This window comes from Hippocampus bargibanti, linkage group LG11 (genome assembly GCF_051943395.1).
Source record: "Hippocampus bargibanti isolate YZ-2025 linkage group LG11, ASM5194339v1, whole genome shotgun sequence".
Taxonomy (NCBI): domain Eukaryota; kingdom Metazoa; phylum Chordata; class Actinopteri; order Syngnathiformes; family Syngnathidae; genus Hippocampus; species Hippocampus bargibanti.
This window is the reverse complement of record NC_142744.1, coordinates 18,770,667-18,785,887: the sequence shown is the minus strand read 5'-3', so window position 1 is coordinate 18,785,887 and position 15,221 is coordinate 18,770,667. Positions and strand designations below refer to the sequence as shown.

The window sequence follows — 15,221 nt, the reverse complement described above, 5'->3', positions numbered from 1 at the left end:
CAACCACTCATTTGACGACAATGAGGTTAAAATCTTAGCGAAAGAACATAGATGGTTTGAAAGGGGGGTAAAAGAAGCGATTCTCATGAAACAACTAAATCCTTCATTAAACCGGTCTGGTGGGGTGAGGTTCAATTTGGATCGTTCATACAATAGCCTGCTTAAGCAACACAGGTTAGGCAACATTCGTAATGCTGATGAGGTGATACTGGTGGGAGTGGGGCAAATAGGCCAGTCGTTAGTCAGGAATGTAGGAACAATCAGTGGGGCCACAGGGAGTGGTCCTCTGCTCCCTCCAACCTGAGAGTAGGGACCTATCATAGCTGTGTCCGGCGCCGCCATGTCTGGACATTAGGGATATATAAATAGGGCCGATACGACCAGTCAGACTTTAGTTCGCTGACGAAGCCTCTTGGATAGCAGGCGAAACGTCCGACACCTTCAAAAAGTACAGATGACGGCTGAAGAAACCTTCTCATCGATGGACCACTCCTGTACGACTGAGAGCTTACACAGACGTATGTTTGTCTTGTTTTGTTGGAACGAACTGGAGCGTTCCATACAGTGGACCGCACCATTCTGGTGGATCTTTTGCAGCACCAGGTGGGCAAATGTGATAACACTTTGTTTCTTAACCTTTTTAACATATGTACATCCACCGAATGCTACATCACTGATTTTTTTAATGAAAAAAGTAAATGCAATTTCAAGAGATAACTAACCGTATCTTGATATCTTGACAAGTATCCAATAGTGGGCAAGTGAGTGTGTCATAAGTAACTAACATGTTGAATCGCGTGGGTCTTACCTGCCACGGCAGAGATTTCGTCTAACCCCTGAGACCGACTCACTGAACCCTTGGGGATCGATTAAACCCAGGTTAATAACCACTACTCTCGGCTCTCGAGTGTCAGGCCACCTCTTGGGCTGGAGAGCCGCTGTCCTGCCTGTTTTCGTGCTTGCCCGGCTGCAATACACCTGATTCTGTCACATCCTGATTGGTGACAGGTGTGCGCCCCTCCCCGCCCCTCCCTGTTCCTCTGGCTCGCACACCTGTGTTCCATTCACTAATGTCCCTTCTGACTATAAGAGTCACCCATTTAGTCACGGTATTTGCCGGTGTGTTCCCCGTTGTAACTTATCGCCTCAACGTATGTCAGGTTGGTGTCGTTCGGTATTACTGCCCCGTTCATTCTTGTTTTTTTCTCTCCTGCATGTATCAGTAAAGCCTCTTTGAACTCATTTACTGTCTCCTTCGTGTATTTTGGATCCAGCTCCTTTTTGTCCGACAAGGTCGTTTGCACTTTCCTCGTGCGGATGTGACAGATTCAGATGGTCAGATTATCAGACAGCCCTGAAGCATCATTCGAACGATGCAGATTATTTGAATCAGGTGTGTTTTTTTCTGGGAGAGCTGAAATAGGCAGGACAGTAGTCTTTGAGGACCAATTTTGGACATCACTGTTCTAGAGTTTTTGGATAAAAGTCTGGTTGATGCTCAGTCCTGCTCTGCCCTTCTGCCATATGGTGTTCCACGGGATTCTATTGTGGGCCCCTTGTTTTTTTCACTCTATTTACTGACCTTAGGTTTCATCCTATAAACACGTGGTATTTCCCTCGACTGCTATTACATGGACGACTGTCTTATTTATGCATCTCTGTTCTAAAGCATTTTTTTCTGTCAAAAGGAATTGAAGTACTTACGTTTAAACAAAAATAAAACTTAAGTTATGAAGGCGGCTCATCATTATGTGTACTATAATGATATTTGTATTATTATTGAGATTCACAATCGTGTCATTTCTCTTTTTCTTTTGATTGAGCAAGTAAAGACAAATCCCCACCTTGTCACCAGATGAGTTGATAGGTCTGTTCATTGCTCCAAGTTTAAGAACATTTTAAAAGGCCACCAAATCAATTGTATTAATAAAAACATTTGGAAATCATTGTCATTGGCAATGATTAATTTTGTTAAGTGAAGTTTGAGGAAGTTTTATAGTTCACGTTGATATATTTCATCTTGCATTCAGTGTTGAGATCTTTTCATCCACGTCTTCAATTTGATGGAAGTTGCCTTAATCAGGTGTTTAAAAGCCTTCACTTTGGTCGAAACCTGCAACTGCCCTGCTCTTGCTGTGAGGCAGATTGACTAATCCCATGCACCACTTGAAGTTGAAAAAACACGCACTCACGCACGCACGCACGCACGCACACACATACACACACAAACAACAACTGGGCACCTGGATTACACATGCTGAGCAAACAAGATGCAACCCTTCATTGAATATGGATCAAAATAAGAATATTCTTGCAAATGAAATTGCCAGAGCAGGATTTTTGGAGGGGACTTAATCAAACTGCAGGCTGCCAACTGAAATCCGAGTGACATCACGCTTTACCTTCAATGCAATATGCACTCGGAGAAGTCTTGGGCAGGTACTAGTGGGCACATGTTTGTCTCATTGATGCCAACTCTATTTCTCACTAATTCTATGATGTCTTGTATGCTTGCAGATATTATGCCCCGAGTACTCCCTTTGGAGTGAATTTATTTAATGTACTGTCGCAGCTCTATGCTACTTTGTGTCACTTTTAATAATTTAAAAGTGACAAATCCATGATGGTTTTTCTGGCAATGATGGTCACACATACTAAGTGGATATGTTGCTTAGCCAGACCCTTTAGAGTTAGACCACAAGATGTCTCCCTTGCCTTGAAAAGGTGGCCATTCACCAGAATGACACAACATATTGTTTGTTTTAAGCTGTCTCCTGGCATTAATTTGACAAGTTCTCAACAGCAGCTGTAAAATACTCACTCCTCGCCGCAAAAAGTAGAAATAACATAGACAAAAGATCGTATTTTGATACCTCTAAAGTCCAAAGTGCAAAACACATACTGTGAGTATTTCCAACCGATCCGAAGCTTGTCTTCAAAAAAGGAAGGGAAGAGCCGGAGTCTCTACAAACTGGCGCATAAATCTAGAATGATTCCGACCGACATTCACAGTGATGGACAATATAGAATTTTAAATAACTCAATTCCACATCACGATCAATTTTTACAAGAATGCAAAAAAAAAAAAAAAAACTAATAGAACATTCACAGATTTCCAAAATGACAGTCCCATAGATGTATTCAATTAAATTTAACAATCTGTACAGGAGAACATCCCACAAACGTAGACAAAGATATTCATGGATGACCCAAAAAAATATTTCTTGACAAAAACAAAGCAGGAGCGGCAAAGCTCAGACCAACAACACATGACCTTTGTAAAAAGAATCAGGAAATGTGGAACAAATCCAAAGCATTTGGATAAGTTAAGGAATGATAAGATGTAAATGACTTGCCAACAAAAAAAGACAAGAGACTCTAAAGAACCACAATACAAAACTGAGACTACAAAATATTGAAAAAAATACCAGAAAAATACTATGTGGGAAAACTGATGCAAAAATTAAGAAAGTCTAGACAATTTAAACACTTGGAAAAAGGATCGTGATTCTGATTCTGATTCAATTAGCCTGGCTTTGAAACCAGTCGGTAGTTAAGGAAGTATGATTCTAGACACGTGCCGCTCATGAGGGAAAGCCCTCCTATTCCACCTACTGGAGAGAAACTGAATCATGACAACATCCATGTAATGCAGTGTCAGGCCGTGCATGTCAACCCCAGGCCTTCAGTAGTGGACTGCAGGTCCGCTAGAGGATGCCGTTAACCAGAAAATAATTAGTGACTTGAAAAAACTTAAGAAATACTGTCATCAAAGTGTTCGGATTTTTACTCTGAACATGTGGTTGATTATAACCTCTTAAACTTGCAATTTTATTTGCTATTTTTGCTAGCTTCGGAGCTGTCCAACCTTTCTTAATTATGCCCATCTATTCTTGAAAAGTCCAGGCTTTAGCAGTATATCTGCAACAAAGTCCGTATTTCTTCCTCTCATTCAAGCCATTGTGGCATGACAAAACCACTATTAAATCAAAACAGAAATACAGTATATTTGCTGATGCAGTTCACTACAGTGTGCTAGCTCTGGCCAGTATGCTCTTATCACTAGCGGCTAGTGATACTATGATTAGCTAGTTACTAGCCAACCATGTGACTAGCCAATCATAGTTTGTGAAAACTATGACGTTTCCAATGCCTATTAGCAGGCCTTGAGTTGCAAACTCGGACTCTGATTGGATTGGATTGGATATGCCTTTATTAGTCTCACAGTGGAGAAATTTACATTTCACAGCAGCAAAGTGATGAAAGGAATGAAAGTAGAAAAACGAAATACATAAGCTGCTGGAAAGGCAGCCACTCTCGCGGCGCCGTCTTGAAGTCAAAAGAACAAAAAAAAAAACTAAATAACAAATAATATGAAAGCATAGAGACAATATGACAAAACAAAGACACAGAGAGACATTCATTCTTCAGGACTTGCTGTGTATTGGTTAAAGCAACAGTTTCATCAACATTTATTTTTACGCTCCAGCGCCTGCGGAACTGATTGTGAAGGCAACCAGGTAGATTTCTGACCCTGGTAACGAATGATGGATGAAATGTGATTGGTTAAGTGCCTAAATACAAAACACATTTGGAAGCAGCACAACCAGGGAAAAGCAATGAAGGGGAGCTGAAAGACAATTTGGAATTATTTAAGAAAAATTCATGGAACAAATCAATGTTCCCTCTAAGCTGTGCACGTGCGCAATCGCGCACTGCTTGCACATACTCAGCGCACAAGAACATCTATGCAGCGCAAGAGGACCCTGAGAGCCTTCGTTGCAAACTCGATGAGGATGTGGAAAACCACACTTGAAGCCAATGGCAAGCCACTAACGCAAGTGTCCATCAAATGTGGCATATACCAAGGTGATGCACTCTCACCACTGCTGTTCTGCATAGGACTGAACCCCCTTAGACAAATAATGGGCAAGACAGGCTATCGATACCGCCTCAGAAATGGAGCTACAATCAGTCACCTCCTATACATGGATGACATAGAGTTGTATGCTAAGAGCGAAAGGGACATAGACTCCCTGATCCACACAACCAGGATCTACAGCAGTGACATCAGGATGTCATTCGGGCTGGAGAAATGTAGTCGGATGGTGACTAAGAGGGGCAAGGTAGTCCACACTGAAGGGTTGTCTCTCCCTGAAGGAACAATAGCAGACATTGAAAACAGCTACAAGTACCTCGGTATACCACAGGCAAATGGCAACCTGTCAGGTGTGATGTGTGATAGAAGGGTTTCAGCTAGGATGAAAGGAAAAGTGTATAAAACGGTGGTGAGACCAGCCATTATGTTTGGACTGGAGACAGTGCCACTGAAGAAAAGACAGGAAGCAGAGCTGGAGGTAGCAGAGCTGAAGATGTTGAGGTTTTCTTTGGGAGTGACCAGGTTGGATAGGATCAGGAATGAGTACATTAGAGGGACAACTCATATTAGAGGCTTTGGAGAAAAAGTCAGAGAGACCAGACAGAGATGGTTTGGACATGTCCAGAGGAGAGAGAGTGACTATATCGGGAGAAGGATGCTGAGCCTTGAAATGCCGGGCAGGAGGCCGAGAGGAAGACCGAAGAGGAGGTTTATGGATGTGGTCAAAGAGGACATGAAGGTAGCTGGTGTGAGAGAAGATGATGCGCAAAACCGGGATAGATCGAGGACATTGATTCGCTGTGGCGATCCCTGAAGGGAAAAGCCAAAAGGAAAAGAAGAAGAAGAAGCAGAGTAACATTTTAGCAATGTAACTCAATGAGTGACAGGTGTCCGGCCAATAATGCAGTACAGTTCACGGACGCTACGCAGCCATTTGCAGCATAACGGCGCGAATGTGCCCTGCCCATCAGGTACACATCTGATGTTGCTCACAGTGGTCCTCAGTGTGCTCAGGGAGCTTGTGTGTCTGCTCAGACACATGAAAAATTAGAGGGAACATTGGACCAAATATAATTCACCTTGGTGGGCAGGGTGTGGCGGGTCCAGTAGGATTTATTGATCATTTACTTCTATTTCCTATTTACAGTATGTTTGGAGGCTATTTTGAAATGATACTAGACTTCTTTAACGCCACAGCGTTTGTGTATAACTTATTGAGTCAAAGCGTACTTTGTTTGGTAGTGATGCTGAAAAACACTTGCTAATTCTTTAGCAGTGGGGCGTCTGACAATAGCAAAAAGTGGCTTTAGATCTTCAATCTCTGTCCTGGTTTTTCTGAGATCAAAATAACTTCTGCCACTCTTTCGTTTGTTGTTGTGCATTCTCGCTGACCCTTAAAGCACCTCATCTAGTTATTCCTTCAAAGCCTTGCTCCTCCTTTTAATGAGACCTCGGGGCTCAACTGGGCTTTCACAAGGAGGGGTGGAAAGGGCTTGACAAGCTCACAGATCACTGAGTCTGGGCAAAAAAAAAGAAGGCACATAGGATTTGACTGCTCGTTTAAGGGTGGAAAAAAGGATTTCTGAAGAGTGAGGCAAAAATAACGCAAGTGGCAGAAATCAAATCTGGCTGGAGAATATGATACTGGTGGTCTTCTTTGACCTAGAACTGCTTCTTGCAACAAAGAAGGTCAAAGTCAAAGTCAGCTTTATTGTGCAGGAAGTGCTTAAAACTGAAGACTGGCTATGTCTTTTGTGTTGTATCACATTATTTATTTGGTGTTTTGTTTTTGACTTCATGCAGAGTGGCTGCCTTTACGGCAGCTGCCTTTTTGAAGCTCCCTGTACAGTATTTAGTTTTTGCTGCTGCGAAATGTAAATTTCTCCACTTTGAGACAAATAAAGTCTGATCTAATCTAATCTAATGTAATCTAATCTAATCTAATCTAATTAACACTGGTGATATACATAAATGACTTTAAGGATCTGTCAGCTAAAGTTGAATTGACTGTGTTGAGTGGTCGCACATCTGTGAGCATTTGATCAGGTCCATCATACAACTCTTGAAAAGGAAAAAAAAATCTATAGAGGTAAAAAAAAAGACAACTAACAAGTTTATAATCAACTGTATTGCTTCATGTTTTCTGAAGAGCTTAGGACCTGGGGTTCAGAAAAAGCAATTTACCACGCGACACTGACTAATTTTAATGATCATTTCGTGTGCTTCAATAACAAAGCCTCACTACTGTCATGTAACATCCTTTAAAGCAGGGGTCGGGAACCTTTTTGACGAAGAGAGCCATAAAAGTAAAATATTTAGAAATGTTTTTCAGTGAGAGCCACACACACACGCACGCACACACACGCACGGACGGCCACTTTTCAACAAAATGTCAGAATTTAATATTCAAAATAACTTTGTGATAGTACTCACTGTTAACATGAATGGTTTTCCGTTCCTCATGTTGGTAAAAATCCAGCGGAACGATCGGAATGAAAGTCAACTTGCCGACTCCATACGCAAGGTTAATCCTAGCCTGCACACGGCTCATTAGCTTCCACACTTGCTATGCAACATACTTCTCACAGAAGTATATTGATGCTAACGTTAAAACGGGGCTTGTTAAAATGTAATTGAGATTCGACTGTTTCATCGATGGTATTGTTCCATTGCAAATTAGAATCAGAACCTCTTCTCTCCACAAAGGCAAATCCTCGGTGTATTCAAGCTGAAGTGTACTTTGTTTTGACTCCTCAGGCTCATTTAAATGGGCGTTTACCTGTTTCAACTGACGGCCAGTATCATCCAATCAAAATTGCGCTTTCCGCCAACGTCGGTCAGTGTCATCCAATCAAAATTGCGCTTTCCACCAACCGCAGCCCCAACAGAAAATGAACAGAAAAAAGCGAGAATATGTATTTAGATTTATCGGCGAGCCATATGCAATCATCAAAAGAGCCATATATGGCTCGCGAGCCATAGGTTCCCGACCCCTGCTTTAAAGGCTCTAGTCACCAAAAAGATTCACACAGTTATTCAAAAGCATCAAAATAAAGTGAGGTATAGACATATTTAGAGATTCTTTTCAATCCAACGAATTTTATCCATTTTCAAAATATATGGTGCATGCTTACTGCTCTAAAAGTGTGTGGTTTACTGCAAATAAAACAGCATGTCAAACGGCGACCCAGATTGAGGATCTCAAAAATAATGCAGTAATATCAGGGCTAACCTGTGTGAGTCTATCGCACCATGGGCAAACTACGGCCCGCAGGCCACATACGGCCCGTTCGGTTTTTTAATCCGGCCCGCCGAACTTGTCCGAATTATAGTAAAAACAGTATCTGATAAATTCGAATTATAGTAAAAACAGTATCTGATAGTCTGAAAAAGTTAGCGGACAAGTCAGACAACTCTGAAAAGTTGTCTGCCGGCCATAAAGAAAGACGAGAAATCACAAAAAACCTTTGTTGCTAAGTATACAGTTTTTTCTGAAATTAAGGCTGTACCTACCACAAAAGCTGTGTTGCTTAATGTACGGTAAATATCTGTGGCCGAAGGCTTTTTTGCAGTTGTCTTTTGCCGTCACGGTGCACAACAGTTGTTTGCGTTGCGTTGTCTCCTACGGGCCTTTCATAACTCTCAAGTACTCTTTACAGTCACGGTTTAATGTAAATTTACCTTTTACCGCGTCACAAATTTTGTTAGCTTCTTTTGAATCTTTCTTCTGGGGCTAAGGTTCTGTGCATCTACTTTAGAAAATGATATGCAAACGCACGACTTTGCTTCAGACTTTCCCAAGCGTTCTTGGGAAAGTCCGAAGCAGAAAGCAGGCTTCTGATTGGCTGCTGTGACGAGTATGCAAATTTCAACTGTAGGTAGCCTATGTTTGTGTGCTTGGCAACGATACACGTGTACAGTTTGCGCATGAAGGCGAGCGAGGGCGTTTTCTCCACTGCGAGACTAATAAAGGCAAATCAAATCCAATCCAATCCAAATTGGGTTGTAGTGTTCTTACTGTGCTGTGAGGTTTGCACACACTAGATTTAAAGGACAACCGACATCACTTTTTTGTTTCCTAACTAACATCAGAAAAATGTTTTATAGCATCTAAAATACCCAAAACATGCAGTATGATATTTTTAGTCAAATGAAAAACACCAATACAAATGACTTAAAAAAAAAATCAAAACCGGAAGTGGCCAGTTTCAGAAGGTCCCGCCCCCTCGTTCGTGGTGTCACGCCAAGACGTCTTGCCTTGCTCAAGAATCAAAACAATGGCTTCAGATTGAGAGATGCTTTCTTGTTACTCATCCAGTTATGAATATGATTCAAATAGTTCTGAAGAGGAAAGCATACATGTTTGCAATCGATTAAATAATTTATTCCGTGTCATTTTGAGGTATCAGGGGGGGGGGAATGTCGCACCCAAAAAAAGGCAGAAGATGGCGACAATCTTCCGTGTGGAAATAGCTCAACATTTTTGTCACAACACACAAGGATTCACCATCGCGTTATTTATGTGTTTTCCTTCTAATTTCGCCATCAACACGGATCAACACGTTTTCAGACCAAATAAAGTACCGCAAAATACATTGCATGATCAAAGGACTGCTACAGTGTGTCCTTTCTCGGTCGGGGGCGTTCCTTCAGTGACGTGACGTGAGGACTCGCCACCAACTCAAAAACAAGTCTTCCGGAATATTCAGCGCGAGTCTGAAAACGTAAAATATAGCTATATGCGGTGTAATCTTTGTAAAATACACTCAATAGAAGTCATTTGAAGCGATTTGACAAATTATGGACACAACTTGTCCGGAGATGTCGGTTGTCCTTTAATGCTTTAGTATATCCGGCCCAAACATTCCCTCCAAATGCTCCTGGCCCGGCCCCTCCGTCAAATTTTAGAACCCATTGTGGCCCGCGAGTGAAAAAGTTTGCCCACCCCTGGTCTAGTGACAGAGTATTTTGACAGGACATAAATTATTATTATTATTATTATTATTATTATTATTATTATTATTATTATTATTATTATTATTATTATTATTACTGGGTAAACTCCTTCAGATCAAGATGTCGTTAGCCAGGTTACAAATTTATCAGTTCAGGCAAAGCCAACCAATTAAAATGTCTACGTTCTGTTGTTTATAGTTGTTGGTGCTTGGGACTTCCAGGAGTGTTGTATTCAAATCAAGAAGACTATGTTATCCTAATGTATCACTTAAATTTGCATATACTCTAAATAAATAGCTTGCCAGAGGGCTGCAGAAGTTGGGTGTCGGTCATGAATATCTGCGTCCCCCGCCGTCAGTAAAAGACAATCTTCCTGTGTTCGAGCCTTTGTTCACAGTGTACGACCGAATATCTCTGACAGAGTAACATTTACATTGTCACCAAGACTGTATTAGACTGAATCCGTTTTCAAATGCTCCACACTGCAGGATACTTGCATGAATAATGTCAAAACGGGTATTTGCTTTTACTGTGAGAATGTAAAAATGCCCAAATTCAGCCAGGACAGTATAATCAGTTGGTTGTCAATGACGGGGACTCACAGATATTTGATATTCGTGACAGAGCTCAGTCCATATTAGGGACGTAATAATCTGGAATTCTTATAATAAAATAAATTAATTAAAGTATACTTAAATTTATTTATTTTTACCTTTTTATATTCAATTACTTTTTATAATTTTTCAGAGCAATTTTATCCTATTTTTATGTGTCATTTTAGGTTTGTTCTTGAATTTTAGAATGTGTTTTAGTGTTTCTTAAACAGTGTCTCGAACATTTATCAAGTACAAGATCACAAAATATGGTATAAAAACAAATATGTCAAAAAAAGACCATCCTTGTTATCAAACCCTGGATATACAGCAATACAGAAATGAAAACATTTCAAATGAATCGCAAAGGCCTTTGTGCTTTGTATGATATTAATTGAAAACTATGAACATGACAGTCTTTCGTGAAGCATTTTAGTTGTTATTACATCTTGTTCATGAAAACGCTTTTGTTATTTTATTCTTGTTTGTCAACTATAATAACCTTGGTCCCTACCAACCTCAGTATGTGTCACCTGCTTCACACGAAAACACAGCAATGCTTTCAAAGCAGTGCACCACAGAAGAAATGCTGACTGGATATGAAACCTAAAAGATGTGATTATCATGGCTTTAAATTAGCCGCGTAAAATTTGACGCAAGCAGTAACTCTTAAGAATGGCTTTTGGATCAAACTGCTGACAAGGGCCAATTTTGAGAACTGGACTTCTTGTATCACATAAAGGAATGAAGCAAAGGTTTAGTGTGTTATTTTTATGGAGCTCACCAGGAAAAAAGAAATCAATGCACTCGGTCACCAAGTGAAGTGACTGAGCTGGAAGTATAATGCAGTTGTGTGTTTAGTAGTTCTCCCATATCTTCTTCGTATATTGCTTTCTTTATCACTCTTTATTTGGTTTCAGAGCACACCACTAATCGTGATGCTAAATAAGGCTAAAGTAAGGTAAATTAAAAAAGACATCTTTCCCACCAGTCCAATGGCCAGTATAATTCAAACAGAAAGTGTTGTTTCACCTGATTGTTAAATGGTACAATTGCCAGTTCGAGTGCTTAGTTAGAGTTGCCATGGCTTCATATATGAACTATTATATATATATATTATATTATATCTTAACTTACCGTATTTTCTGGTGTATAAGGCGCACCTGACTATAAGCCGCACCCCCAATGAATGGTGTATTTTCAAACTTTTTCCACATAGATGGCAAACCGAACTATAAGGCGCATTTTCAATGAATGACGTGTTGAAAAAAAAATCCATATATACGGCACACCACATTATAAGGCGCTACAGCGGAAGCTGTGGTTATGTTTTATACTGCATATCCCGGCATGGACCGCACACTTCTTCTATAGGGGGAAATGGAGGCGGTGGCTGCTGACAGTAGTTGCCAGACCTGTTGTAGCTCAATATTACTTCACATACTGTAGGAAGGCACACCTGCATATAAGGCGTAGATTCATCTTTTGAAGAAAATGATGACTTTTAGATTAGCCGTATACACTGGAAAATATGTCTGTGTAAGCTCTCAGTCGTACAGGAGTGGTCCATCGATGAGAAGGTTTCTTCAGCCGTCATCTGTACAAAAGTGAAGGTTTCGGACGTTTCGCCTCCTATCCAAGAGGCTTCGTCAGCGAACTAAAGTCTGACTGGTCGTATCGGCCCCATTTATATATCCCTAATGTCCAGACATGGTGGCGCCGGACACAGCTATGATAGGTCTCTACTCTCAGGTTGGGAGGGGCGGGGGACCCCTCCCTGTGGCCCCACTGATTGTTCCTACATTCCTGACTAACGATTGGCCTATTACCCCCACTGCCCCCGGTATCACCTCATCAGCATAACGACCCTCATCAGCATTGCGAAAGTTGCCTAACCTGTTTTGCCTAAGCAGGCTATTGTATGAACGATCCAAATTGAACCTCACCCCACCAGACCGATTTAACGAAGGATTTTGTTGTTTTATAAGAATCGCTTCTTTTACGCCCCTTTCAAACCATCTATGTTCTTTCGCTAAGATTTTAACCTCATTGTCGTCAAATGAGTGGTTGCTAGCTTTTAGGTGCAAATGTACTGCCGATTGAGGCCCACTAGTATTATCCCTGCGATGTTGATAAAGTCTTTTTTTGAGAATTTGTTGAGTCTCCCCAATGTACTGCTCTTTACAATTTTCATTCTTACAATGTATGGAATAAACTACATTACTTTGTTTTTCATTTGGTAGCCTATCTTTTGGATGCACTAATTTTTGCCTTAACGTGTTTATCGGTTTGAAATAAGTAGGAATTTTATGTTGCCAAAGGACTCTTTGTAATTTTTCAGAAACTCCTGCAATGTACGGTACTGCTACTCCTCTCCTTTTTGAATCTTGAGAATTATTGGTTTCGTTCGCTATTCTTTCTTTCTGACATTTGTTGAATGACCACTCAGGGTACCCACAGTTAGTGAGTGCTCTCCTGATATGTTTTGACTCCTTTTCTCTACCTTCAGTGCTAGTTGGTATTAGTTTAGCCCTATGCTGGAGGGTTCTGATAACTCCTAGTTTATGTTGTAAAGGGTGGTTAGAGTCAAAAAGTAAGTATTGGTCAGTGTGCGTAGCCTTCCTGAAGACTTCTGTTTTTAGCGCTCTGTCCTCTTTTATAATTACTTTACAATCCAAGAAGGCTAGTTGGTTCTCTTGAATGTCCTCACGAGTAGATTTAATGTTGAAGTCTACAGAGTTGAGGTGATCTGTGAAGGATTGAATTTCTTGTTTCTTAATTATGACAAAAGTATCGTCCACATATCTAAACCAGTGTCTAGGTTTTGTCCCTGGGAAGGATGTGAGGGCCTGTTTCTCCATCTCTTCCATGTAAAGATTAGCCACTATGGGTGAAACTGGTGAGCCCATAGCACAACCATGAATTTGTTTATAAAATGTTTCCCGAAATTGAAAATACGTAGTATTAAGGCAGATTTCTAATAATTGGCAGATGTGATCCGGTTTAAGTTTGGTTCTTTCATGCAGAGAAACATCCGCCAGCAGCCTCGTCCTCACCACTGAGACTGCTGCTGGGGTTGGGACAGATGTAAAGAGAGAAGTCACATCGTATGATGCCAAAGTTTCCTCAGGTTCCAATATGAGGTCTTTGATCCTCTCTACAAACCCTGTGGTATTCTCTACGTGATATTCAGTGTTACCAACCAACGGAGCTAAAATAGTTTTTAAATATTTGGCTACATTGTATGTAGAGGAGTCAATGCTACACACAATGGGTCTGAGGGGGAACCCTTCTTTATGTATTTTTGGCAGGCCATAGATACATGGCGTGGCCTCTCCCGGGTATAATCTAAAATACATCTGTTTGTCTATATGTCTATACTTTTTGACTCTAACCACCCTTTACAACATAAACTAGGAGTTATCAGAACCCTCCAGCATAGGGCTAAACTAATACCAACTAGCACTGAAGGTAGAGAAAAGGAGTCAAAACATATCAGGAGAGCACTCACTAACTGTGGGTACCCTCAGTGGTCATTCAACAAATGTCAGAAAGAAAGAATAGCGAACGAAACCAATAATTCTCAAGATTCAAAAAGGAGAGGAGTAGCAGTACCGTACATTGCAGGAGTTTCTGAAAAATTACAAAGAGTCCTTTGGCAACATAAAATTCCTACTTATTTCAAACCGATAAACACGTTAAGGCAAAAATTAGTGCATCCAAAAGATAGGCTACCAAATGAAAAACAAAGTAATGTAGTTTATTCCATACATTGTAAGAATGAAAATTGTAAAGAGCAGTACATTGGGGAGACTCAACAAATTCTCAAAAAAAGACTTTATCAACATCGCAGGGATAATACTAGTGGGCCTCAATCGGCAGTACATTTGCACCTAAAAGCTAGCAACCACTCATTTGACGGCAATGAGGTTAAAATCTTAGCGAAAGAACATAGATGGTTTGAAAGGGGGGTAAAAGAAGCGATTCTTATAAAACAACAAAATCCATCATTAAACCGGTCTGGTGGGGTGAGGTTCAATTTGGATCGTTCATACAATAGCCTACTTAGGCAAAACGGGTTAGGCAACTTTCGCAATGCTGATGAGGGTCGTTATGCTGATGAGGTGATACCGGGGGCAGTGGGGGTAATAGGCCAATCGTTAGTCAGGAATGTAGGAACAATCAGTGGGGCCACAGGGAGGGGTCCCCCGCCCCTCCCAACCTGAGAGTAGAGACCTATCATAGCTGTGTCCGGCGCCACCATGTCTGGACATTAGGGATATATAAATGGGGCCGATACGACCAGTCAGACTTTAGTTCGCTGACGAAGCCTCTTGGATAGGAGGCGAAACGTCCGAAACCTTCACTTTTGTACAGATGACGGCTGAAGAAACCTTCTCATCACTGGAAAATATGGTATACAGTATTGTGTTGCATTGCATTCCCTCCAGTAGATTCATCTAGTGGGTTCATGATGGAACCACCACCATTTTGGTAGCTTCTATGCACCTTGCAATGCAGTTTATTCTTTCATTCATTTATTGAAGGTGCACCTTATACTCCAAAGCACCTTGTAGTGCAAAAATACATAAATGATTGGTTAGGTGAAGATGGTACCTTTTTAAATATTACCAATGTGCAACATTAGTTTAGGCCATCCTGTGCTAAATAAATGACATTTACTTCCTACACCTACAGAAATACGTATCTGAAAAGGAAGTTTTAATTCTGTTGAAAAATATTTCTTTTAATTGTCATTTAGAAAATGTATTACACCGTTATATGCTACAGTA

At 40.8% G+C, this 15,221-nt stretch overlaps 1 protein-coding gene across 1 annotated transcript in view; it reads left to right on the top strand.

Moving 5' to 3' along the window:
- Positions 1–15,221, top strand: part of asic1c (acid-sensing (proton-gated) ion channel 1c) — a 106,498-nt gene that overhangs the window by 64,330 nt on the left and 26,947 nt on the right. The gene's annotated exons all lie outside the window — the stretch shown is intronic.